General features: G+C 39.8%; 1 long non-coding RNA gene across 3 annotated transcripts in view; it reads right to left on the bottom strand.

Annotated features, from left to right (window-relative positions):
- Positions 1-26,389, bottom strand: part of LOC132437096 (uncharacterized) — a 459,886-nt gene that overhangs the window by 378,209 nt on the left and 55,288 nt on the right. For all 3 annotated transcript variants that reach the window (XR_009521959.1, XR_009521958.1, XR_009521960.1), the window contains exon 3: positions 23,017-23,108. This is a non-coding gene — a long non-coding RNA (uncharacterized lncRNA). The remainder of the gene's footprint in view (positions 1-23,016; positions 23,109-26,389) is intronic.

Here is a 26,389-nt window from a genome sequence, read left to right as displayed (position 1 = left end):
TTTCTCAGAGAACTGGCATTTGAGATATTACTGTGTTCTTGCAAAATTTAGAAATTTACAGTGGTGTCAGCCTTAGTCACCGGGTCTTATCTGAGGTAACTTTCTTGTACATTCAAAACCTCTTCATTTCCATTTCCCCTTCGAGCCCTGTGTTTACTACACTCTTGTGACCAGGAGCCTTGAGTCCAGCGCTATAGCCTCTGCCTCAGGGTATGAAACCAGGCAGGCCTATGGAATCTATGTCCCCACATTTGTTTAGGCTGTATAATCACCCTCCACAGATTTCTATTGTTTATCTTATCCACTGTGTTCCTCCAACAAATCCTTTTACTAAGACCCTCCACCCTGGGCTGCAGCCATCTACCTTCTATATACATAGTAAGTGAACAGAGACTACAGCCTCACAAGGATTTCTTCATGGGGTTTCATTGTTTTTAGTTCCTTGAATTCATTTTTACCTCTTGATTTTGTAGTTTCTCCAAGGTTGATTTGGGGGAGGGAGCCAACCACCCTGGCTCATTCATCATCTTCTTAAGAACCAGAAACGTTGATGTTACTTATTTCTTTATTACTTAATCCCACACTTACGGATGAAGATACAATTTGTGTTAAATTCTAAAGTAATGATCAGGGCTTATGTAACTAACAAACCCAGAGTCGACTGAGGCCATGTGATAGGAAGAATATCCCCTAGAAGACTGTCAACAAGGCACACACAACACAGTCAGTCTCTCTGCATGATCCTCCCTTGGCCCAGAATGACTTGAAAACAACATAAAGAGGAACAGATTTGAAGTCACCTCTCTTCTCCACCTACCTCAGGCTGCTAGAAATACACATATCAGTGCTCTAAGCCACTCGTGAAACTTAGTTGTAGTTTTAAGTCCTGACCTGTAGACTTTTACAGAACAAGCATCACATAATTTTTCTAGGCCTTAATATCTAAAAGTCCTATATACTGAAAGGGGAAAAAACCTCCTCCTTTGCATCAGCTGCACCTACTTCCTGAACCTTCTGGGGCTTGCTGTCATCTGACAAGGCTCCACTTGGCCCAAACACACTGCTAAAACCACAGCCTCTATAGTTCAAAATTAAGCTGCAACAGCTATACACCACGAGGCCTGAGACTCTATTACTTCCGGTCAGAGGTTAATGAGCCCCCTCCCTCCACCTCATGGCCACCATTCCACCCTCACCCCTTCCCCCGGCCACCCGCTGCCATCACGCTGCTGAGGTCTGCATGGCACATGCCCCTTTCCTCTCACAGACCCCCGGCAACCACTGATCTTTTTACTGCCTCCATAGCTTGGCTTTTTCCAGAATGTCACATAGTCATAATCACAGAAAACACAGCCTATTCAGATTGACTTCTTTCACTCAGCAATATGAATTTACATTTCCTATATGTCTTTGCATGGGTGATAGCTCATTTCTTTGTATTGCTAAATAATGTTCCATTGTATGGATGTACCACAGTTCGTTCATCCATTCATCTGTTGGAGTCTATTTGGCTGCTTTCAGTTTTTGGCAGTTCTAAAGAAAGCTACTGACATGCATGTGCAGGCTTGAGGGTAAACACTTAGAAGCGCAACTGCCGGATCACATGGTAGGCCTGCATTTAGCTTTGCAAAGAACTGCCGAACTGTCTTCCAAAGAGGCTGTACATTTTGCATTCTCACTAGCAATGAATGAGTTTTTCTGTTGCTCCATATCCTTGCCAGTATTTGGTGTTGTCAGTGCTTTGGATTTTATCCAGGAATCTATTTTTAAAAATTAGAACAAATGAATTTAACAAGATTGTTGGATTCAAGGTCAGTATACAACAATAAATTGCATTTATATGTACTAGCAACAAACAATTAGAAAATATTTTAAAATACTATTGACAGTAGCTTTAAAATACTTAAGAATAAATTTAATAACAGATGTGTGAAAGTTCTACACTGAAAACTAAAAACCATTTCCTGAGAATATTTAAGAAAAACCCCAAATAAATGGAGATACATGTTTATATGTTCATAGCATAGCAACATTAGTAAGACACCAATACTTCCCTACATTGATCTGCATATCAAATTCAGGTCCAATCAAAATCTCAGGAGGATTTTTTTAAAGAAATTAACAAACTCGTTCTGAAATTCATATGGAAATTCAAAGAACCTAGAATAGCCAAAACAGTTTCTAAAAACACAAAGTTATGAGATTTACACTCCCAGATTTCAAGGTTTACTATAGAGTTATAGTAGTCATTACAGTGTGATCTTGACCTAAGGGTAAACAAGCAAATCAATGGAACAGAATAGAGTTCAGCCATAAACCCATGTGGATATAGTCAATTAATTCCAACAAAGATACTAAAGCGGGACTTCCCTGGTGGCCCAGTGGTTAAGGCTCCACGCTTGCACTGCAGGAGGCACAGTTTCAATCCCTGGTCGGGGAACTAAGATCCCTCATGCCACATGGCACAGCCAAAACAGACAAACCAAAAAAGCCCAAACAAACAAAGATACTAAAGCAATCCAATGAAGAAAGAAAGGTCATTTTAATAAATGGTATTGGAACAACTGAAAATCCATTTAAAAAAAAACTTTGACCAGTAGCTTATACCATGTTGGAAAAAGGTAGGATAATATCTTCATGACTTTGATACAAAGATTTCTTAGACCAGACCAAAAAAATCACTGGCCAATAAATTTTACTTCACCGAGATAAAAAAAAAACTGTTGTTATCTAAAAACATCATTATGAAAATGGAAAGACAATCAGACTGGGGGGAAAAAAATGTTTCCAAAACATATCTGACTAAGGACTGGTATTAAGAATATATAAAGGGTTCTACATCAATCAGGGCTTAATCTAAGAAACAGAGCCCCTAGGAGATGTGTATCTGTATGTGCGTGTGCGTGTGTTTGTGTGTGTAGACAGAGAGAGAAAGAGAGAAAGATTTTATTATATGAATTTGATTGACCTCACAAAATTATGGGAGACTGTCTCTGTGAAGCTGTTGCCTCTTCACATGATTCTAGAACCTCAGATCGGTAGATAAAGCAGTTTGAACGCAGTAGGCAGAATAATGCTCTCCCGGAGTGTCCACCTTAATCCCCAGAACCTGTGAATATGTCCGTTTACATGGCAAAGGGGAATTAAGATTGCAGAGGGAAGTAAAGTTACTAATTAGCTGATGTAAAAATAGAAAGATTATCCTGGATTACCCATCCAGTTGGACCCAGTGTAATCACAAGGGTCCTTAAAAGGGAAAGAGGGAAGCAAAAGAATGAGGGTCAGAGAAAGAGACTTCATTGTTCTCATTTTACAGATAATAAAACAGGAATCTTAGGGCTCCATGCCAGGGTTCCTTCCACAGTGCCAGACAGCCTTCTCTCTGTGTGAGCAGATTAATGTCAATATGAGACACAAAGAAATTAGAAGCAGTGAGACTCAGACTTGTAACAAGTTGTGGCTTTCTGATAAGGAAGTCATACACATTTTCACTCTCAAAACTCCAAGGATTAGAATTGAAAAAATATAACAACAATATTTTAATTAATCTTGCTTTGTCCAAAGATATGTCCACTATATACCCTACAGACTAAAACCAAAATTTTCCATTTAAAATATTTAATCCAATACCTAGAAGACACTAGAGCCAACCACACATATCAAAAACTTTAAACAATTCTAAATCAATTCATTTTAATAAGCCTCCCCTAACTTAATACGAGGAGTCCCAGTTTGTAAGAAATCAAATAAATGACGCTGACCTTCTTCAAGAATTGAAAAATGGTTTAGAGAACTAAATTGTTCTATTTGGACAGTTAGTCAATTGTCAAAGTTAATATAGCTCTTAGAGAAACTGTTTTAACCCATTAAACTATGAAGCAATCTAGAATGTCCCCTAGGTCTTCTTCTTCTTCTTGACAGATTAAATAAGTAATTTAGAAGTAAATTAATATACGGGAGAGCACAGCAGCTCTACATTTCCCAATGGGGCATTGCTCACGTGAAAGACATGTGAGTAGTGACCCCTAGAATTGAGCATTACTGTGTCCCTGACAGTTCAAGGATAAACAAGATTTTTCAGGACTGCATACTGTTCTGCCTTTCATACTCATAAACTCTGTCCTTGTTCATAGATGGGAAAGGTAGTCAGTTAAGCACTGTGATTTTTGGAAGGAAGACAGGCAATTCAGAAGCCATGAAATTCTACCTCAGATATATTCCTTTGAATGGAGGCTTTTTTTTAACCCCAAATACCTTTTTATTACTTTTATTATTATTAACACTTACACAAACACTACCCATTTATGGTAGAAAAATTTTAAAACACAAAGGAAAAACATCCATAATTCTATCACTTAAAGAGGCCTCTTCGGCCTTCTTTAGATAGTATACACCATCACCCACACTGGATCTCTCTCCCTTAGTAGGTGTGGCTTCTGTATTGGCTGAGGTGAGGAAGACTAGGAGATGCTAAAGAGGCCTCAGAAGGCAGACAGTGACACCAACAGCCAATCTCAAGGGATGTGGTTTTTGACTATGACATACATGTATCTCAAGAAACCACCTCCCACAGAATAATATTTCCCAATCTTCCCAAGTCTTGTCCATACCACCTCCACCCCTATAACTCTGTATTTTATATTATATAACAGGGGTGGGATCTTTATCAGGAGAAATGAAAGAAGTCAGGAAACTTCATCCCCAATTTGAAGATGCTTGTGTTTGACCATCACCTCTATCTTCCTGTGAGCTCTTGGTATCCATTGATGTTTAGCATCTTTCCCAAAACACCAAAGCCAGGCTTTAATGATAACTCAATGCCAAGGAGATACCTGGGATTCCACCCCATGAGCAGGACCAGTACAATGGATATAAACAAGTATTAAATAAAGACCACATATTGAGTTGGAGAAGACGAAAAGCCTTCTTAACAATAAGAAAAGGTAGGGTTTCACTGGGTGACCTACTGATAGAGGGATTGACATCACTTAATACTGGATAACAGGGAGCTTAAAAAATATTTAAACCTGAAAAACTCATGAAGAAATGGAGGAAGACAGCAAAATCTCTCCAATCCCAGCTTTGTAAATATTGTAAAATATATTTTGTTACAAGCACAAGAATTAAAACACATTATGACTATTTTTCCATGTTAATAAATATAATTCTCAAACATGAGCATAAGTAGTCTAATTCATGGATATGCTACAATTTATTCAGCCAGTCCCAACTGTTGGATATTTAAAGCTTTCCCAGTTTTTGTAGACTTGCAATAAACAGACCTGTATGTAAGTCTTCAAACATCCTCATTATTTTATGAATTTCTGAGCTAAGGAGTATATGCACATTGTAAGGGCTTCATTACATATTGCATATATAATTACATATAATATATTTCATACTGACCTCCCAAAGTCAGCACACTCGTGACAGCCTTGCATTAGAGTACTTGCCTCCCCACAGCTTTCCCATAATTAGCTATTATCCTAACTCTGAATTTTTAACTATTTGATAAGTAGACATCCCCTTATTTTGTTCACTGATCAGCGTTTGCCAACCTCTGGTTTAAGGGATTCAGATATAGCACTTGCAGAAAAGAAACTACTAGGCTGAGGAGATGCAAGCAAGGAGGCAATGAAGAACTAAGGACTTTGAAGAGGGTAGAGCTACCACATCACGGGAGAGGAATCTGGTCCGTACAAATGTCCCAGCCAGGTAAGGAGGTAGATACCTGAGGATGTGGCCAGAGTTGCCACAGAAACAGCTATTAGGTGGGAGGCAGGAGCCAGTCCACGAGGGCCCCTGAGGCCAGTCCCACGGGCCATCTACAGGCTGACCCACTGAGTTCCACGATGAATACAATGGATTGAGTACTGGAGCCTGGAAAGAGAGGGTCTTTTTGTCACCATCACTTCAATAGGGTCCTTCCAGCATCTTGTATTGACAGATTAGCATCAAGGCAGCTGTCAAAGGAGAAATGTTTATAGGGTTCAACCACAGTTTCACAAAGCAGGGCACAGAATGGTGGATTGGGCCTAAGAGACAATGTATTTAAAACTGGTGTACAGGTATAATATTTCTGAGTGACCCAACTTGATTCGAAGATAAACCTTAAAAAATACAAAGGAAAAAAAAAAACTTAGCATGTCCTTTTACTCTAAATATTAATAGTCTTGGCAAGACTTTTGATAGACTATTAGTTTAACTGGTAAGTGCCCAAATTAGCAACTGTGGTAAATTGATTGTATAAATGATTTCAATTCTTCACTCTCTTTATCCACATTGTTTGCCATGTGCCTTTACAGTTTTGCTCCCTAAAAAGGAAGATTGAATTTCCTTACCATTTGAATCTAGGCTGGCCTTGCAACTTGCTTGAGCCAATGGGATGTTAACAGACGTGACACAGGCATAAGCGTGAAAAAGTACTTTTATGACTCTGCCCACATCTTTCCTCTGCCATTGCCGTGAAAAAATATCCAGGTTAGTCTACTAGAGGACAGTAGACACGTGGAATCAAGCCAAGTTAGCCACTGGGATAAGAATATCCATACCAACCAGCAGTCTGCCAACGCCCCGTCACGGGGGCAAGACTAACCAAACACAGCAGAGCTGCCTAATTGCCCTGCATAGCTTGCAACAGACACATGAGTAAGCCCTGCGAAGCCCAGCCCAGGCCAGGGAAATCACAGATTCGTGCATTAAATAAATGCTTATTGTTGCAAAATACTGGGATGTTTTGGGTTGCTTGTTATATAGCATTATAGTGATAACAGGTAACTGATATTCTGCCTTTCTATATGTTAACAGAAAAGATCAACATGATTTGTACATCCCACAGGTATATGGATAACTGATGCTTCACTACAAAATTTGAGGTCATTCCCTGTTTTCCCACATTAAAAACATCCAATGTCTGCTTTGAAGTAATGAGTAGGTGTATTGTAAGGCAGGGTGAAAGCTTTTCCCAGGAACCATCTTTGGAGTTGCTAGGCATGAGAGTGAGCAAACTGCTATAGGTTCTGTTGAAGCATAAAAGAAGAACCCAGAATCTGTAGCTAAAGGAGGATTTCCTTTCATCTTTAATCCCTGCAGTTTACAACCACCTACCATATGCATACAGACACCCAAACTCACCTTCTCAATCTGAAAAGGACCTAACATAAAATCCATGTAAAACAGTGAATATAAAAACATTTTTTCTTCACTCCATTCCTACTAGGCCATTTCAGGGATCCCCCTCAACAGGGTACCTCCTTCCACATGTACTCAAGATCCTCATGCCATGCCCAGGCAGCCTCTTGTGGCCTCCCACCCTTCCTCTCTCTCCCACTCCTAGTTTCTCTCCATCTTACCATATATAAAACCTGCTCTCAACTGTAAGCATCTACAAAACTCATACCCATGGAGGTTACAGTGACTGATACCTTAGGGGCAATGGTATCTTACCAGGGAGAGGATATAAGTGCACAAGATAGACTGATGGGCATCATTAGTGAAACAGGGAGAAAGATGAGTAACACTTGGAGGATTAGAACACTTCCCTGGCACCCTGGGCAAGCACAGCCAGAGGAAGGGCTGGCTTCATGGGCATGAGACCTATTCAGTCACACAGAGCCCTGCAGACCTGGTGTCATGCTCTGCTGTAACTCTTCCAAAGGGCTCTGCATTTTTGTTTTGCACAAGGCCCCACACATTAGGTAGCTACGTCCATCCAGAGGTAACAGGTAGGTCTGCTCCTCACCAGATGTGTTCCACCTTGTACAAAACAACAGGTTTTACGTATGGAAATCATTTCATGTACAGTCTTCCGGGTGCTATTGATTTAATAAGCTACCAAAGTCTAATCCTCTGGGATTTTAAACCTCATTTTTTCTGCTTCTCCATAATCATCCATATAACAGCACGTATACTCTTAAAAACAGAGCTGAAATAGAATATTGCTAAAAGTCTGAAAATGATCTCTGATAGGACTGTTTTGATCTCCCGCAAAACAGAAGACATTTATCATAATACTCCAGCACCATGTTAAGTGTACAGCTGGGGCTGCTGTATAAATCCTTGTCTTTCTTGCTTTAGTTTCACGTTCTGTTCTGTGGCAGAGAAAATGAATATCTAAAATGCAATTTTTCCCTAGAGGTAATTATGTACTATTTATTAGACCTACATTGTGTGTTAGGTATCTAAAAGAACACATAAAAATGACCTCATTCTAAAATAGCCTTTTAAAATTACAGGCACACCTCAGAGATATTGCACATTTGGTTCCAGACCACCGTAATAAAGCGAGTCACATAAACTTTTTGGTTTCCCAGTGCATGTAAAAGTTATGTTTACACCACATGATAGTCTATTGAGTGTGCAATGGCATTATGTCTAAAAAAACAATGTACATACCTTAATTTAAAAATACTTTATTGCTAAAAAATGTGAAGCATCATCTGAGCCTTCAGTGAGTGGTAATCTTTTTTGTGGTGGAGGGTCTTGCCTTGATGTTGGTGGCTGCTGACGAAGCATGGTGGTGGTCACCGAAGTGGAATGGCTGCCGCATTTGCCACATCGATGGACTCTTTCTTTGGAGAACAATTTCTCTGTAGCATGCAATGCTTTTTGATAGCATTTTACCCACAGTAGAACTTCTTTCAAAATCGGAGTCAATTCTCTCAAACCCTGCCACTGCTTTATTAACTAAGTTTATATAATATTCTAAATCCTTTTTTGTCATTTCAACAATCTTCACAGCATCTTCACCAGGAACAGATTGTGTCTCAAGAGACCACTTTCTTTGCTCACCCATAAGAAGCAGCTCCTCAACCATTCAAGTTTTATCATGAGACTGCAGAAATTCAGTCACATCCTCAGGCTACACTTTTAATAGTAGTTCTCTTGCTGCTTCCACCACATCTGCAGTTACTTCCTCCACTGAAGGCTTAAACTCTCAAAGTCATCCATGAGGGTTGAAATCAGCTTCTTTAAAATGTCTTTTAAAGTTGGTATTTTGACCTCTTCCCATGAATCATGAATAGTCTTAATGGCATGCAGAATGGTGAATACTTTCCAGAAAGTTTTCAACTTACTTTGCCTGGATCTATCAGAGGAATCACTATCTATGACAGCTATGGCATCAAAAAATGTATTTCTTAAATGACAAGACTTGAAAGTCAGAATTACACCCTGACGCATGGGCTATTAGCAGGCAGGAAAACAACATTAATCTCATTGCACATCTCCTTCAGAGTTCTTGGGTGAACAGGTGCACTGTCAATGAGCAGTAATATTTTGAAAGGAATATTTTTTTTCTGAGCAGCAGATCTCAACATCAGGCTTAAGGTATTCAGTAAACTATGTTGCAAGCAGATGTACTATCATCCAGGCTTTGTTGTTCCACTTATAGAGCACAGGTAGAGTAGATTTAGCATAATTCTTAAGGACCCTAGGATTTGTGGAATGGTAGATGAGCACTGGCTTCAACTTAAAGTCACCAGCTGCATTAGCCCTTAACAACTAATTAAACTTAATAGCATTTTCACAGCAAAGGAAACCATAAACAAAACGAAAAGACAGCGTACAGAACAGGAGAAAATATTTGCAAAAGATGTAACCAACAAGGGATTAATTTCCAAAATATACAAACAGCTCATATAGCTCAATATCAAAAAAACAAACAATGCAATCAAAAAAGGGCAGAAGGGGCTTCCCTGGTGGTGCAGTGGTTGGGAGTCCACCTGCCGATGCAGGGGAAAACGGGTTCATGCCCCGGTCCGGGATGATCCCATATGCCACGGAGTGGCTGGGCCTGTGAGTCATGGCTGCTGAGCCTGCATGTCCGGAGCCTGTGCTCCACAACAGGAGAGGCCACAGCAGTGAGAGGCCCACGTACCGACAAAAAAAAAAAAAAAAAAAAAAGGGCAGAAGACCTAAACAGACATTTCTCCAAAGGAGACATCCATATGGTCAACAGGCACATGAAAAGATGCTCGACATCACTAATTATTAGAGAAATGCAAGTCAAAACTACAATGAGGTATATCACTTCATGCTAATCAGAATGGCCATCATCAAAAAGTCTACAAATAAATGCTGGAGAGGGTGTGGAGAAAAGGGAACCCTCCTACTCTACTGGTGGGAATGTCAATTGGTGCAGCCATTATGGAGAAGAGTATGGAGGTTCCTTAAAAAACTAAAAAATAGAGTTACCATATGATCCAGCAATCCCACTCCTGGACATATATCTAGAGAAAACTCTAACTCAAAAAGATACATACACCCTAATGTTCATAGTAGCACTATTTACAATAGCCAAGACATGGAAGCAACCTAAATGTCTATCGACAGATAAATGGATAAAGAAGATGTGGTATATGTATATACACAATGGAATATTACTCAGCCATAAAAAAGAATGAAATAATGCCATTTGCAGCAACAGAGATGGACCTAGAGATTATCATACTAAGTGAAGTAAGTCAAACAGAGAAAGACAAATATCATATAATATCACTTATATGTGGAATCTAAAAAAAAGATGATACAAATGAACTTATTTACAAAACAGAAACAGACCCACAGACATAGAAAACGAACTTATGGATACCAAAGGGGAAAGGGAGGGGGGTGGGATAAATTTAGAATTTGGTATTAATAGATACAGACTACTATATATAAAATAGATTAACAACAAGGTTCTACCATATAGCACAAGGAACTATACTTGATATCTTATAATAACCTATAATGGAAAATAATCGGAAAAAGAATGGATGTATATATGTATAAATGAATCATTTTGTTGTACACCTGAAACATTGTAAATCAACTATACTTCAATAATTAAAAAATTTTTTAAGAAAACAGAAAAAGAAAAGAGAGCATTGGCTTCAACTTAGTCATCAGCTTCATTTGACCCTAACAAGAGAGCCTGTCCTTTGAAGCTTTGAAGCCAGACATTAACTTCTCCTCTATAGCTATGAAAATTCTATATGACATCTTCTTCCAGTAGAAGACTGTTTCATCTGCATTGAAAATGTTGTTTAGTGTAGCCACATTCATGAATTATCTTAGCTAGATCTTCTGGATAACTTGCTGCAGCTTCTACATTAGCACTTGCTGTGTCACCTTGCACTTTTATGTTAAGGAGATAGCTTCTTTCGTTAAACCTCATGAACCAACCTCTGTTAGCTTCAAACTTTTCTTCTGCAGCTTCTTCACCTCTCTCAGCCTTCACAGAATTGAAGAGAGTTATGGCCTTGCTCTGGATTAGGTTTTGGCTTAAGGAAATGTTGTGGTTGGTTTGATCTTCCATCTAGACCATTAAAACATCCTCCATATCAGCAATATCGCTATTTCACTTTCTTATCATTCATGTGTTCACTGAAGTAGCACTTTTAATTTCCCTTAAGAACTTCTCCTTTGCATTCACAGCTTGGCTAACTCTTTGGGACAAGAGGCCTAGATTTCAGCCTATCCTGGCTTTCAACATGTCCTCCTCACTAGGCTTAATCACTTCTAGCTTTTGATTTAAAGTGAGAGTTGTGAAACTCCTCTTTTCATGTGAACACTTAGAGGCCATTATAGGTTTATAAATTGGCCTAACTTCAATATTGTGTGTCTCAGGGAACAGAGAGGCCCAAGAAGAAAGAGAGATATGGGGGAACAGCTGGTCAATGGAGCAGTCAGAACACATACATTTATCTATTAAGTTCGTCATCTTATATGGGCATGGTTCATGGCACCCCAAAAAAATTACAATAGTAACATCAAAGGTCACTGATCACAGAGGGCCATAACAAATAAAATAATAATGAAAAAGTTTGAAACATTGCGATAATCACCAAAATGTGACACAGAGACACGAAGTGAGCAAGTGCTGTTGGAAAAATTGTGCCAATAGAGTTGCTCAATGAAGGGTTGCCGCATACCTTCAATTTTAAGAAACAGTGTCTGCGAAGTGCAATAAAGCGAAGCACAATAAAATGAGGTATGCCTATAGCTCTTGGTGTAATATTTTTGTCACTCTTCCTGGGGCTATAAAGCCCAAGGAAGGGAATTTCCGGGAAGTGTCATTATTGCTGGTAGGCAACAACAAATATGCTCACTGGGTTTTTTCCCATAGCTTCTCCTTGTACTTGTTTTATTTCCCTCTCTTACGTAAACATTCCCCCACAGTCCATTCACATCCCATCAATATAAGGGAGAAAAATCCAACCCTTGGACTTTGGTTCCTCCTACTTACAAATGGATGTGGCTGACTACCTGCCTGTATAATAAAATGACACACAAACTCCCATTCTTCTCAAAATATTTCTACCGCTAACCTGCTAAAGAGTCTGAAATTCCAACTTCTAGAGTCATACCTTTGTAGTAGGAATTATCATCAGAATGATTGTGAAAGTAAAACTGATACCTGGAAAAGACAATATAATCTATATAATATTGAGCAGGAAACAGTTAAGTAGTAAGATCTCCTCCACTCTTTCCTGAGTTTCTCTTAGATAATCAGAAGAGGTCAATGATGTTAGGGGTGTATCTTCTTGCTGCAAGTTGAGGGATCACGTACTTAATTCACATAACAAACAGGAAGTGACTATTTCCACCAAGAGGGGTTTAAATAATCTTCCCACTGATGCAGCCCCTGCAGGGCTCAATTGTAGCAGACAGTGCAGATTGTGGTAGAACACAGAAAATGCAGCCACTAGTGAGAGAAGGAAGGATCAAGACAAAGATAATGTTACCAAGTCCAAGCTTATACTGCTCGCCACATGACAGGCCAATAAATCAAAAGAAGAGGTGCTGGGCAAGAAATAGCAACTTTATTCAGAAAGCCAGCAGACCAAGAAGATGGTGGACTAATGTCACAAAGAACCATCTTCCCCGAGTTAGAATGCAGGCTTCTTTTATACTAAAAGGGGAGGGGGTGTGACTGATTATTGCAAACTTCTTCATCCCAGCCAAGAAGGTATGTGATAATTCTTTGTTCTTGCAGCTGTCCACTAGGTCTGATCATGATGCTCCTATAAACCTCCAACAAGACAAATGTTATTCTCTGTTATAAGTGTTATACCATTAAAGGTCAAGCCTGGGAGGCAGAGCCTTGAGAAAGTGCTATTATGTATATTTCAGGTTATAGGCAGCATTCTTTTACAAAAGGTACAGAGCCAGCATGACTAAGCACAGGCAACAGAGCACAAAGGTTAGAGCTAAAGGAATAGATCCAATATGGAGTCAGGTTGGTTCTCTATTACAATAAATCTTGGGCTGCAGAGAAAACTGAAGGGCCAAGCAAGCTGTAAAATCTATTTCTACACTAACAGGGAATTTAACTGCCTGAAATTCTCGGACCATATCAAAAAGAAGCAAAGCCTTTTTTTAGCATGAATTTTGATCACTGACAGAATCATAGTCCAAGGGATGACTGCAAACAGTAAGGGATCTAAAATGAGAAAACAAAAACCCAGTGCAAGCATCACAGAGCAAACTTTTATGGAATACACAGAGGATATCAGAATAACTGAGACAACCCAAGATGTGTGTAACCAAGCAGGACCCCATAGAGCCTTCCCGGGACAAACACCTTGCCCATATACTCTGCTTTAGCGTCTCTCTGAAGTACCCAGATAACAGTATCCAATATACATTTCCTGAGTTTTTTTTACAGGTGCTAAAACACCCGCCAAATGGAAGCTGTTAACTACTTGATGACCATGAGCTCATAGCCCCCAGACCTACTGGAGCCTAAGGATTGATAATGTGACACCGCCCTGTTACCTCACCATCAACCAATCAGAGAATTGTGCGTGAGCTGACCACATACCCTGCAACTCCCGCACTTCACCTGGCCTTTAAACATGCTTTGCTTTATCTTTAGCTTTTTAAGGAACATCCATGCTCTTCACCATAGTGGCCATATCAATTTATATTCCCACCAACAGTGTAAAAGGGTTCCCTTTTCTCCACACCCTCTCCAGCATTCATTGCAGCACTATTTACAATAGCCACGACATGGAAGCAACCAAATTGTCCATCAACAGAAGAATGGATAAAGAAGATGTGGTACATATATACAACGGAATATTACTCAGCCATAAAAAGGAATGAAATTGTGCCATTTGCAGAGACATGGATGGACCTAGAGACTGTCATAAGAGTGAAGTAAATCAGAAAGAGAAAATCAGATATCATATAATATCGCTTATATGTGGAATCTAGAAAAATGATACAGATGAACTTATTTGCAAAGAAGAAATAGAGACACAGATGTAGAGAACAAACATATGGGTACCAAGGGGGAAGGTGGGAGCTGGGATGAATTGGGAGATTGGGACTGACATATATACACTATTATGTATAAAATAGATAACTAATGAGAACCTGCTGTATAGCACAGGGAACTCTACTCAGTGCCCTGTGGTGACCTAAATGGGAAGGAAACCCAAAATAGAGGTGATATATGTATATGTATAGCTGATTCACTTTGCCGTATAGCAGAAAGTAACGCAACATTGTAAAGCAACTATACTCCAATAAAAATTAAATAAATAAATAAAAATGCTTTGCTGAAACCTACAGGGGAATTGGGGCTTTTTTAGCACTAACTGTCCTGGACTCCTTGTCTGGTGCCTTACAATAAACGCTGTACTTTCCTTCACCACAACCCAGTTCAGTAGATTGGCTTTACTGCCTGAGGGCAAGTGGACCCAGGTTTGGTTCAGTAACATGTGGACAACAGATCAGAACAGAGACTGTTCCTCGGGTCACATCTATCTAGAATGAACTGAAAGATGATAACACAACTGAATAATATTTGTATTTTTTAAATTAAAGCATGTTAATTAACTCAAATTAATATTTTTACTTGTTCCAGAGACTAAATATAAGACAACAAACTTTGGTTGTCTTCATAAAGTTCTTAGTTTATAAATCCCATTAAATCTTTAGTATTAAAATATCAGCATAAAGACAGACCTGTTTACCAATGGAAGTCATTCCAAGAATGCAAACTCCATCTCCATCTCCAATATGAGAAATGGCTGCTAAGTTCAGCACAAGATAAATTGGAATGTGGGAAGCTTTCAAGAATGTACTTTTATGTCTGTAAATTTCAGAAAGTTGAAAAATCTTGGTAGTTCAAAGTTAGTGGCACACCCAGAGAAGAGCAACAGAGAGTGATGACTGAGGAATCGCATACTCATACAAAGCAGCCTCATGACAAGGCAGGGTAGAAGACATATACTCTATATCATGCGCATATCTGAAGTTACTTGGCTCTGTTGGCTGAAGTAAAATAAAGGTTTATAGAAGGCATAAAACAACACTTGTTGTTTATAGAAGGCATTTTTTAATGCCTTCTATATATATATATAAACTTGTTATATATATATATATAACAAGTTTATATATATATATATATATAACAAGTTTATATATATATAACAAGTTTATATATATAAACTTGTCTTCTATATATATATATATATATATTCTATATATAAACTTGCCTTATATATAAACTTGGCTTCTATATATATATATAAACTTGTTATATATATATATATATAAACTTGTTTATAGAAGGCATTTTTTTAACATCTTTATTGGGGTATAATTGCTTTACAATGGTGTGTTAGTTTCTGCTTTATAACAAAGTGAATCAGTTATACATATACCTATGTTCCCATATCTCTTCCCTCTTGCGTCTCCCTCCCTCCCACCCTCCCTATCCCACCCCTCCAGGCAGTCACAAAGCACCGAGCCGATATCCCTGTGCCATGCGGCTGCTTCCCACTAGCTATCTACCTTATGTTTGTTAGTGTATATATGTCCATGACTCTCTCTCGCCCTGTCACATTCAAAGTTCTTTTATAAGGAAATTAAGTAGAACGTCCTGGTCTGGGGAAAATTCAATTCATCTAAAGGTGTGTAAAAATTAAACGAGAATCAGCATGAGATTCATATAAATATATAATAGAAAAATAGAGGAAAGAAGCATGAAAAACATATGACAGATGAAGAATATTCATATTAATGTTGCCAGTGAATAGATGAAAAATGTAACCAAATATAAGCCATAGATATAAAACACTTAGTAAACAAATGCCCGTATAAAGTAGAGCTTCAAAACAGAAGGATGCAAGATCAAGGAAGATACAGTGAAACAGCAAAATTAGTGAAAGATAAGTTTGCAAAAACACAAAAAAAAGTGAAATGAAAAATAAAGCCCTTCCAAAAATTAAGACCACAGGAGTCATGAAAAAAATGCAGGCACATAGACAGCAGGGTTGAAAGAATACATGTTTTAAAAAACTTAAGTGAAAATGATTAAAGATCAGAGGGAAAATGAGAGCTATGAAAGGCAAAGGAAATTCAACATACATATAATTGATATTCCTGAGAGAATGGAAATAAAGGGAATAGGAAAATATTAAAGTATCATTCAAAAAAGCTTTGCAGAAATAAAATAAGACTTGAATCTACAAACCGAAAAAGTACATTATGTCTCTGGAAAAAATAACACAAAATGATCACCGCCAAGATTTATTTTAGTAAATGCATCAGTCAGAGTCCATCAAGGGACAGAATCCATGCAACAATTTGATCACAGAAAGTTTCATACAGGGAATTATGAATATAACAGAAGATTGAGGTAATAAGGAATTGGCACGTAAGAAGTAAAGATAACTCTAAAGAAAACAGGAATAGCAGTTATAAAGAGCAGGCCCTACCCTTAGGGCTGAGGTAGGAAGAGGCACCCTCCCTACCCTGCACCAGAACTAAAATCCAGACCTCGTTGGAAAAGACATAACGTGAGCATGGCTCATGGGATGTTGCAGTCACTGAGAAGTAACACTAAGCAGAACCTGCTGAAAATCCACCCTCTGGGAAGACTATCCACAGGGAGGTGCTATGCCTTCAAACTCACCGCAAAGCTTCCGAAGAGAGCGCCAGGAGAAGCCTTTCAATGGGGGAGGTGTCTTGCTGGTGGCATTACACTGAGAAGACACCCAAAGAGTACTCAGGGGAAGTGGCTGGCCACTGGGTGCTGCTGACCAACAGGTATTACAAAAGCCAAGTGCCAAAGAAGTGGTGCACGGTCAGCGCCAGGCACCAGAGAAGCCACATACTACAGGAGCCTGGCAACGGGTACTGCAGGAGCCACTGGTGCTGTGGGATTGTCTGGAGAAGCTGCATGCTGCAGACGCCGTCCATACTTTCAGAACCAGGCCGGGAGAACCACCCACACTGCAGGAACAAGGTGCTGGAGAACCCCTTTGCCCCACAGAAGCCCGGCAGGAGGGGCACGCTTTCTCCTCCTGCGCCCCTCCTGCACCCCCTACAGACAGAGCTCACCATTAAACCATCTGACAAAAGAGAAATATTCACAGTTCTCTTGCTCCCCAGCCCGGGGCCTAAGGGCCTAGCAACCTGCCAATGGGGCCTTGTAGGTACATTAGGATGGGGAGTGTTGTTTTCATGTCCAATTTTTCTTTTCCATATTTGGAATGAAATTATCAATATAAGAAATTATTTCCTCATGTATTCTGTGGCGTTTTCTTTCTTCAGAGGTAGTGGGAAATGAAGAATGTGTAAGAGAATAGAATAGAAAAGGATGACTTTGTTTAAACTGATAATAAAGTTTCCTTCCTAACTGTGAAGTTATCTTCTGAATAGCTAGCTGAGAAAGGAAAATAATGCTTCCATCACTGAGTTTCTCTGTTTACTGGCCTACAAGGTGATTTCTGTGTGAAATCCCCTTTCATGTAACTCTGTCCCTAAGGGCACTCAGGAGAGTTGACTCACACTGAGGAACTCATAACCCAGGGAGAAAGCTCCTGTTGGCTCCTGCATGGGGCTGGGGGCAGACCCACACTGCCCGCTGCCCTGTCTGCAGCGCACATTCACTGCTCTCCTTCTGTTTTCTTCTTAAGGAGTGTTGGCATGTGGAATATCCAGAGCCAAATATCCAGACACAAAAACAGACTAAATTTAAGACAAAAAAAAAAAAATCTTGCTAGAAGCAGTGATTTTATAAATTCTTAACCAAGGGATTGAGAAGCCAGCAGAGTCTGACAATGCTTCTTTCAAATAAAAAGATTTTTAAACATATATGTTTAAAAGCTACAGCTGGGATACCAACCCAAGGTTGAACACTATTTTACATAAATTAATGAGTAGAGCTTCAATATTGATAAAAAGCCCTTCCCAGATGATAGTGTTATATTTTGGGAGTCTGAGTGTTACAAGAGGTTTTGGGGAATAATATATAGAAAGGCATTTTTTTATGGTTACAGGAAAAACAACAGGAGAGTCACAAGATACGGCACAGATTTAAATCTGACAACCAGTTTCCTTTCCTAAAACTGGATCTGGATTTATTTTCAATCGTTTTAAAGAATATGCTCAGACTTCAGTTTTATCACAGGAGATTTTAATTGCTGTACTGCTTAAAAATGAAGCATTTGAGGGTTTCCCTGGTGGAGCAGTGGTTAAGAATCCGCCTGCCAATGCACGGGACACGGGTTCAAGCCCTGGTCCAGGAAGATCCCACATGCCGCGGAGCAAGTAAGCCTGTGCGCCACAACTACTGAGCCCACGTGCCACAACTACTGAAGCCCACACGTCTAGAGCCTGTGCTCCGCAACAAGAGAAGCCACCACAATGAGAAGCCCACACACCGCAACGAAGAGTAGCCCCTGCTCACCGCAACCAGAGAAAGCCCGTGCACAGCAACGAAGACACCACATAGCCAAAAATAAATATAAATAAAGTAAATAAATTTATTTTAAAAAAATGAAGGCTTTGAGCAAATAAGCATTATACCAGAAAATGCTTTTTCACTAAGCTTGCTAATTAGAGGCTTACAGTCCCTAGCTTTAGTCAGAACCTATTAGCCAGCATTTAAACAAAGACATATCTGTATGGCTAATGGTATCAAAGTGCAAATAAAGAACAGAATAGGGAATCCTGGTTTTTACGCTGAGACATTATGGGGCTTATAATTCTGTGCATCCACTTCTTTGATCTCCACATCAGCTAGGGACTGCCAGAGACCCCAAAGGGACTTTGGGCTAATTCTTCATTTCTATCATCTTGTTTAGCACTGCTTTTACTTCTAATAGCTATTTGAACCATTGAGACACTGATATAACACATGATTTAATTGATCTTTATAACACTCATTTGTATTTACCATTTGTCTTGTTGGTAGCTGTGATATTTAGTCTCAAAATCTTAAAGAACAAAGTGTCCCATTATGGACTGAATGTTTGTGTTCCCCCCCAGATTCATATCTTGAAATCTAATCCAAAACGTATTTAGAGGTGGGGCCTTTGGGACATAATTAGGTCATTAGGGTGGAGCCCTCATAAGTGGGATTATTGTCCTCAAAAGAAGCACCCAGAGAGTTAGCTCACTCCTCTTTCCTTGATGTGAGGATGCGACGAGAAGTCAGCAGTCTGCAAATCAGAAGAGAGTCCTCACCAGAACATGCTTTGGGACTCCCAGCCTCCAGAATAGTGAGAAAGACATTTTTGTTTATAAACCACCCAGTCTATAGCAGCCCAAACAGACTAAGACATGTCGTATCAGGAGGTAATGCCAGCCTTCAAAAATGTGCGTGTGGAATTCTAAAAGCTAAAGCCAGTCAAAGTCCCAGATAACTGTGTCATTTCACCTCCTGAGCTTCATCTCCTTTTCCAAGCCCACACCTCCAACCAATTGAGCTTCTCACCACTTCTGAGTATACCTTAAGTATTCCCATAGTTGTATTTTTCTCCACAGAAATATCTGCTGCCCTTAGCTTTGTATGTCCAAATTTCACCATATCTACATAGTCCCTAGAAATGATACCTTTTCTAAAAAGTTTTCCCTGATTGTCCCAGCTCAAAGTTTACTCTCCACCCTCTGAACTATAGCATTGCTTCTGTACTTTTCACATGGTGTGTAAGACTTTGGGTCCTGTCTATAATACATATCTCTTCTGCTAGATTATAAGCAATTACAGGCAAGAATCATGACTTACAGATTTTTCTTAGCTCTTTATATAATGTAGCATCATGCTTTGCACATATTAGATGCTCAACTAGTATTTGTTGAATCAGAAATTAATCCCTAAAGATGGCGGAGTTAGAGAGACCCTGAGCTCACTTCTTCCCACAGACACGCCAAAATTACAACTACTTACAGGGCAACCATTTCTGCGAACAACTTGTAAGACTAGAAGAAAAGATTTCTACAACTAAAGATATAAAGAAGAAGCCACAATGAGATGAGTAGGAGGGGCGGAGACAGGGTCTAGTCAGGACCCACCCCCCTGGGTTGTTGACCCACAAGGGGGAGGGATATCACAACTGCAGAGGCCCTCCCTGGGGAGTGAGGGATCTGAGCCCCACCCTGGGCTTCCCAAGCCTGTACCAAGAATTCAAGCTCCGAAATACCTGACTTTGAAAACCAGCTGAGCTTACATTAGGGAGACCCAGAGGGCTGTAGGAAGCTGAGACTCCGCTCTTAGAGGGTGCACACAAAATCTCACACTCTGAGTGCCAATGCAGAAGGAGCAGTTTGAAAGGCGCCAGGGTCAGCCCCACTTGCTAATCCTGGAGAGCCTCCTGGAGAGGCAGGAGGCAGCTGGGACTCCCCCTGGGGACTGAGAAGCTGGTGGCAGCTGGTCTTGTGATCTTGTTCTACCATGCTGACACCAGCACTGGAAGGCACCGTTTAGGATTCCTCCCTCTAGCCTATTAGTGCCAGGGACTTGCTCCACTGAACAGCACACCTGCATCAGTCACACACAACCAGGCCTCACACACAGCCGTGTGGGGAGCCTGCCTCACCCAGCAGAGCACCCGCAGCAGTGGCAAGCGGCCAGGTCTCGCAACCAGCTGTGCTGAGGGCCTGACCTGCCCACCAGCAGCCCCGCAGGAGTCACACACAGCTGGGCCTCACAGCCAGTGATGCCAGGGGTCCTGGCTCACCCACCACAAAACCTGCAGCAACCACACGAGGCGGGGGCCTACAGTCAGGTGGGCCGGGGGCCAGTCCCACCTACCAGTGTGCTCTCAGTGCTTGGTCTAACCACAACAGAAGGGCACACACAGCCCATGTGAAGGACAGCCCGGGAGCTTCCAGCTCTGATGGTCAGAGGGAAGTGTGCTGCTGGGCTGCACAGAACCTCTCCTACACAGGGCCACTTCTCCAAGATCAGGAGACATAAAGGACTTACCTAATACATGGAAATAAACACAGAGAATTAGGAAAAATGAGGAGACAGAGGAATATGCTTCAAATGTAGGGACAAGACAAAACCTTAGAAAAAGAGCCAAATAAAATGAAGATAAGAAAACCCTGATAAAGAGTTCAAGGTAATGATCATAAAGATGCTCACCGAACTCAGAAGAATGGGTGAGCACAGTTAGAACTTCAAGAGTTAGAAAATATAAAGAAGAACCAGTCAGAGCTGAAGAATACAATAACTGAAATGACAAATATACTAGAGAGTATCAGCAGTGGATTCGATGATACAGAAGAATGGACCAACAATCCAGATGACAGAGTACCAAAAATCACCCAAGTCGAACAGAAGAAAGAATCTTTTTAAATGATGATAGTTTGGTGGGAGGGAGGGAAACGCAAGAGGGAAGAGATATGGGAACGTATGTATATGTATAACTGATTCACTTTGTTATAAAGCAGAAACTAACACACCATTGTAAAGCAATTATACTCCAATAAAGATGTAAAAAAAAAATGATGATAGTTTAAGAAATCTGTAAGGCAAAATCAAGCATACTAATATTTGATTGTAGGGGTACCAAAAGGAGAAGAGAGAGAGAAAAAGGCAGAGAACTTAAGCGAAGAAATAATAGCTGAAAACTTCCCTAACCTGGGGAAAGAAACAGACATCTGTGTCCAGGAAGCACAGTGAGTATCAAACAAGATGAACTCAAAGAAATCCACAACAAAACACATTATAATTAAAATGTCAAAATTTAAACAGAGAGAATCTTAAACGCAGCAAGAGAAAAGCAACTAGTTATGTACAAGGGAACTCCCATAATACTATCAGTTGCCTTTTCAGTAGAAACTTAGCAGGCCGGTAGGAAGTGGCACTATATATTCCAAGTGCTGAAAGGAAAAAAGTCACAACAAAGAATACTCTACCTGGCAAGGTTATCATTCAGTACTGAAGGAGAGGTAAAGAGTTTTACAGAAAAGAAAGAGCTAAAAGAGTTCAGCACCACTAAACCCTCAGGTACTGTTGGTGATACTGTAAACTGCAGCACCCACTATGAAAAACAGTATGGAGGGTTCTCAAAAAATTAAAATAGAACTACCATATAATCCAGCAATTCCACTTCTGGGTATTTACCTGAAGAAAATAAAAACACTTATTTGAAAAGATATATGCATCCCTGTGTTCATTGCAGCATTATTTAAAATAGTCAAGATACGGGAGCAACCATCAATAGGCGAACGGATAAAGAAGATGTGGCATATATATACAATGGAATGTTATTCAGCCATAAAATAGAATGAAATCTTGCCGCTTGTGACAACATGGCTGGATCTAGAGGGTATTATGCCAAGTGAAGCAAGTCATAGAGAGAAAGTATAGTATGATTTCATGTATATGTGGAATCTAAAAAACAAAACAAGCAAAACTAAATAAAACAGAAACAGACTCACAGATACAAAGAATAACTGATGGTTGCCAGAGGGGTGGGGGTTAGGTGAAATAGGTGAAAGGCATTAAGAGCTACAAAATTCCAATTAATACAATAAATAAATAAGTCACAGGGATATAATATACAGCATACGAAAAATGGTCAATAATATTGTAATAACTTTGCATGGGGACAGATTGTTACTAGACTTGTGATCATTTCACAATGTATTTAAATGTCGGATCAATATGTTATACACCTGAAATTAACATAATATTGTATGTCAACTCTACATTAATAAAAATAAGTAAATAAAAATAAAAGAAATTAATCCCCCAAAAGGGATATTTAGGACATTTCTTACCTCCAAGCAGGCAGAGTTCAGTCTGACAGATGGAACCTCACGGAAGGGAAATTCAAACCATTGAACAGTACCCCATCAAGGTCAACTGGAGCCTAAGGCAAAAGATAAAAATCAGTAATAATGATCCTGTCATTATTTAAAATTTTAATATTTTGTTCATTATGGATATTTAAAATTTTAATTTTGATTATTCAAAATTTTGATCATTCAAATATTGCATTAAAATACTGTTTATCTTGATATCTGAACTTTTTGATGCCTCTTTAGATTTGGCCCCTGAAGCAAGTACCTCACTCATTCACTCCAGTCCCAGCCCTCTAGTAGTCAGTTATGTGGATAGTAGCTTCAGGGATCCAGGCAATTTGTCTACTCTCAGCATGATGCTGGCCATTGTGTATGTTGGGAAAGAACCAGACAGACTACCAGATTCTCAGGCAAAGATTCTATTGTAATGTTGAACTAGACTGTTACCTAGCCCCACAAACACTATGCCAAGAGGGAAGAAAGACACAGATGGCTGGGAACGTTGGACTCAAAATCTACAGAGGTAACCATGATCATCGCTGGGGCAGTGAAAACGTTTTCATCACAACAGAAGACTCTCCTTCCAGGTCCAACCAGATGGTAAACTGGAACTGTGGCTATACATCTTGCCTTGGAAAGGAATGGTTCAAGAACTCAGGCAGACCTGAATCAATTCATGGCATCAACCAGTAAGTAGAGCAACGGATACCTGTAGGAGACATGATTGACAAAGATGGGCATGTCCTTTCTAGGGTTTGGGGTTTTTTGTGGGAGGTCTCTCCAGAGAAGTTGACTTTAGTGCTTTACATCTTTACATGTGTGAGGGATATTCAAGTCCTTTGCAACTTCCCAATCCACAATTACAGTTATAGCTTATCATATCCCCCACAAAATGCAATGTAGTAAAATTGAAGTGCTTAAGTGATCCCTTCAGGTCTTTAATGATTTTATGACCAATAGTAAAGAGACATCCAAAGTTATTTTAATTCCAAACTATCATTGTCTTAGGCCTCCTGATGTCTATCACCAGACCTAGCAGATGGATTTTTTTTAATTATTTTTCAAAATGAATTCATTTTTATCCAGTCATGGGGAATATTGAGTCCCAAATGACAAGAGAACAACAGAGCCTCTTCACACTTTTTTATTTGTGGTTCGCTTATTTACTGTTTCGAGACAGAGAAAATCTATTGATAGACTTTTTACCCCTTGGCATTGATTTCAGAAATGTAAACTACAGTAACAAGAGTGTTGCCAGGTTTTAAATCCTTCTCAGTCAGCTTTTCTTTCCTGTCCTGGTTGACCTATCACCCTCCGTACTTGCAGAAGTCCAGTCCCCTTCTCCAGTGACTCCAAAGACACTCACAGCCCACCATTTACCATTTTTCACTCAAAAATGTTAGTATGGTAGCTTCAACTTACCTCCCTATCTCCCTAAAACCTACCTCCCTAAAAGTAATGCTGCTTCATCCAATTGTCTATCACCTGTAGAATGGATAAATAAAATGGGTATAGTCACAACTTTATCTGGAATATTTTATAGCCATGAGAATGAACAACTTCAGCTACATGCAACAACATGGCTGACTCTCAAAAACATCAAAAACATCAGGTTGGACAAAAGAAACCAGACATGAGAGGGCACAAACTATATGATTCTATTTATTAAAATTCAAAACAGACCAAACTAATCTTGAATGGTGGTTACTCTTTAGGGAGATATCATGTCTGGAAGGGGGAGGCATGGTCTTCTGGGGGGCAGGGTAGTGACAATGTTCTGTCTCTTGATCTGAGTTCTGGTTACATGGATGTATAAAGTTTTGAAAATCCACTGAAAATTTTCTGAGTATATGCTATACATCAGTAAAAGTTTTGTGAAAATAATAATGCTATTGACATGTCATTGCTTAAATCTATAGCTAACCAAGTTTTAAATAAAGGACACTTAGAAAATAGGGTATTCCAAATATTCTTAGAAATAAAAATACATATAACTTATTCTAATTCTGTTTCTGGTAGAAAATTTTTTTCCTGAGCTATAAATATATATTCCTAACTACACAGTTGGAACCTAGATTCTCTTCAGGAATCTATAACTGAAAATGTCTAAAACTAAATTCACTGTTCCCCCAAAACCTACCTCCTCCCCTCCTACTTTCTATATCTTAACAAATGACACCACCATCCACTCACTTGACCAAGTCAAAAACATGGCCTCTTCTTTCTACATTTTCTTTACTGCCCAAACCAATAAACACTATCTCCTACCAAGTTGCCTCTTTAATACCATCATTTTAGTCCCCTATCCTCCATTGCCCACTTCTCTGGCTTATTCCTGTACTTCATTATTTTTGTTATGGGTGATTGCAATGTAAGGCTCCCCTGCCTCTCATCTCACCACTTTCCAATCTATCCAGCTCACTGCTTTCAGAGCCCTGTACAAGGCACATACAGATAATCAGTTTCCTTGTATATAGCCACACTACAATTTAACCAGAAACTGTTTCACACAGACTGATCACCCACATTCTACAACAATGGCTTTAATATGTTCTCCTCTCAAAAAATCTTTTTTTTCAAAAATATACTTTCCAGTTCTGATACTATGAAAATAATGAATAAATTCAAATCCGGAGGCAACTGTGGTGAGAAATTTGTGGTGATACAACACCCTACATGTCATAAAGCAAAAGATAATTGCTTTCATGCTTGTAGTGGCCATGTTTGGAGTGTTTGCCCAATCCTTATGTCCACTATGAGAACCTCTCTTTTCTTATGGAAAGGGGTAAACCACCCAGGCATGTTCATACTCTTTGACTTTGGGTTGATCATTTTCTGCAGAGAAACTACTTCCATTGTTTGGAAATCCACTTAAGTCAGGCCAGTCAGTTTCTCTCCTGGGAGATTGAATTTGGCATTGAAAGATGGTTGATGATTACCAGTCCCCACTGGGCACTTGAACTAGGACTATGGAAGACAGAAAAGTTAGGGTATATATAGAAAGAACAGCAGAGGCAGAAGACTGGTCTAGAAGAACCAAAGGCAGTCTTTCCCCCACTTTCCAGTTCCTGGATCCAGTCTATACAGGCTGGAAAGACTTCCAGCTTTGGGATTTAAGACATAGCGTGTGAGCTTCCCTGGTGGCGCAATGGTTGAGAGTCCGCCTGCCGATGCAGGGGACACGGGTTCGTGCCCTGGTCCGGGAAGATCCCACATGCCGCGGAGCAGCTGGGCCCGTGAGCCATGGCTGCTGAGCCTGCGTGTCCGGAGCCTGTGCTCCGCAACGGAAGAGGAGAGGCCACAACAGTGAGAGGCCCAGCGTACCGCAAAAAAAAAAAAAAAAAGACAT

Source organism: Delphinus delphis, chromosome 14, assembly GCF_949987515.2.
Source record: "Delphinus delphis chromosome 14, mDelDel1.2, whole genome shotgun sequence".
In the NCBI taxonomy this organism is placed as follows: Eukaryota; Metazoa; Chordata; class Mammalia; order Artiodactyla; family Delphinidae; genus Delphinus; species Delphinus delphis.
The sequence above is the reverse complement of the archived record's forward strand: the minus strand, read 5'-3'. Positions and strand labels throughout refer to the sequence as shown.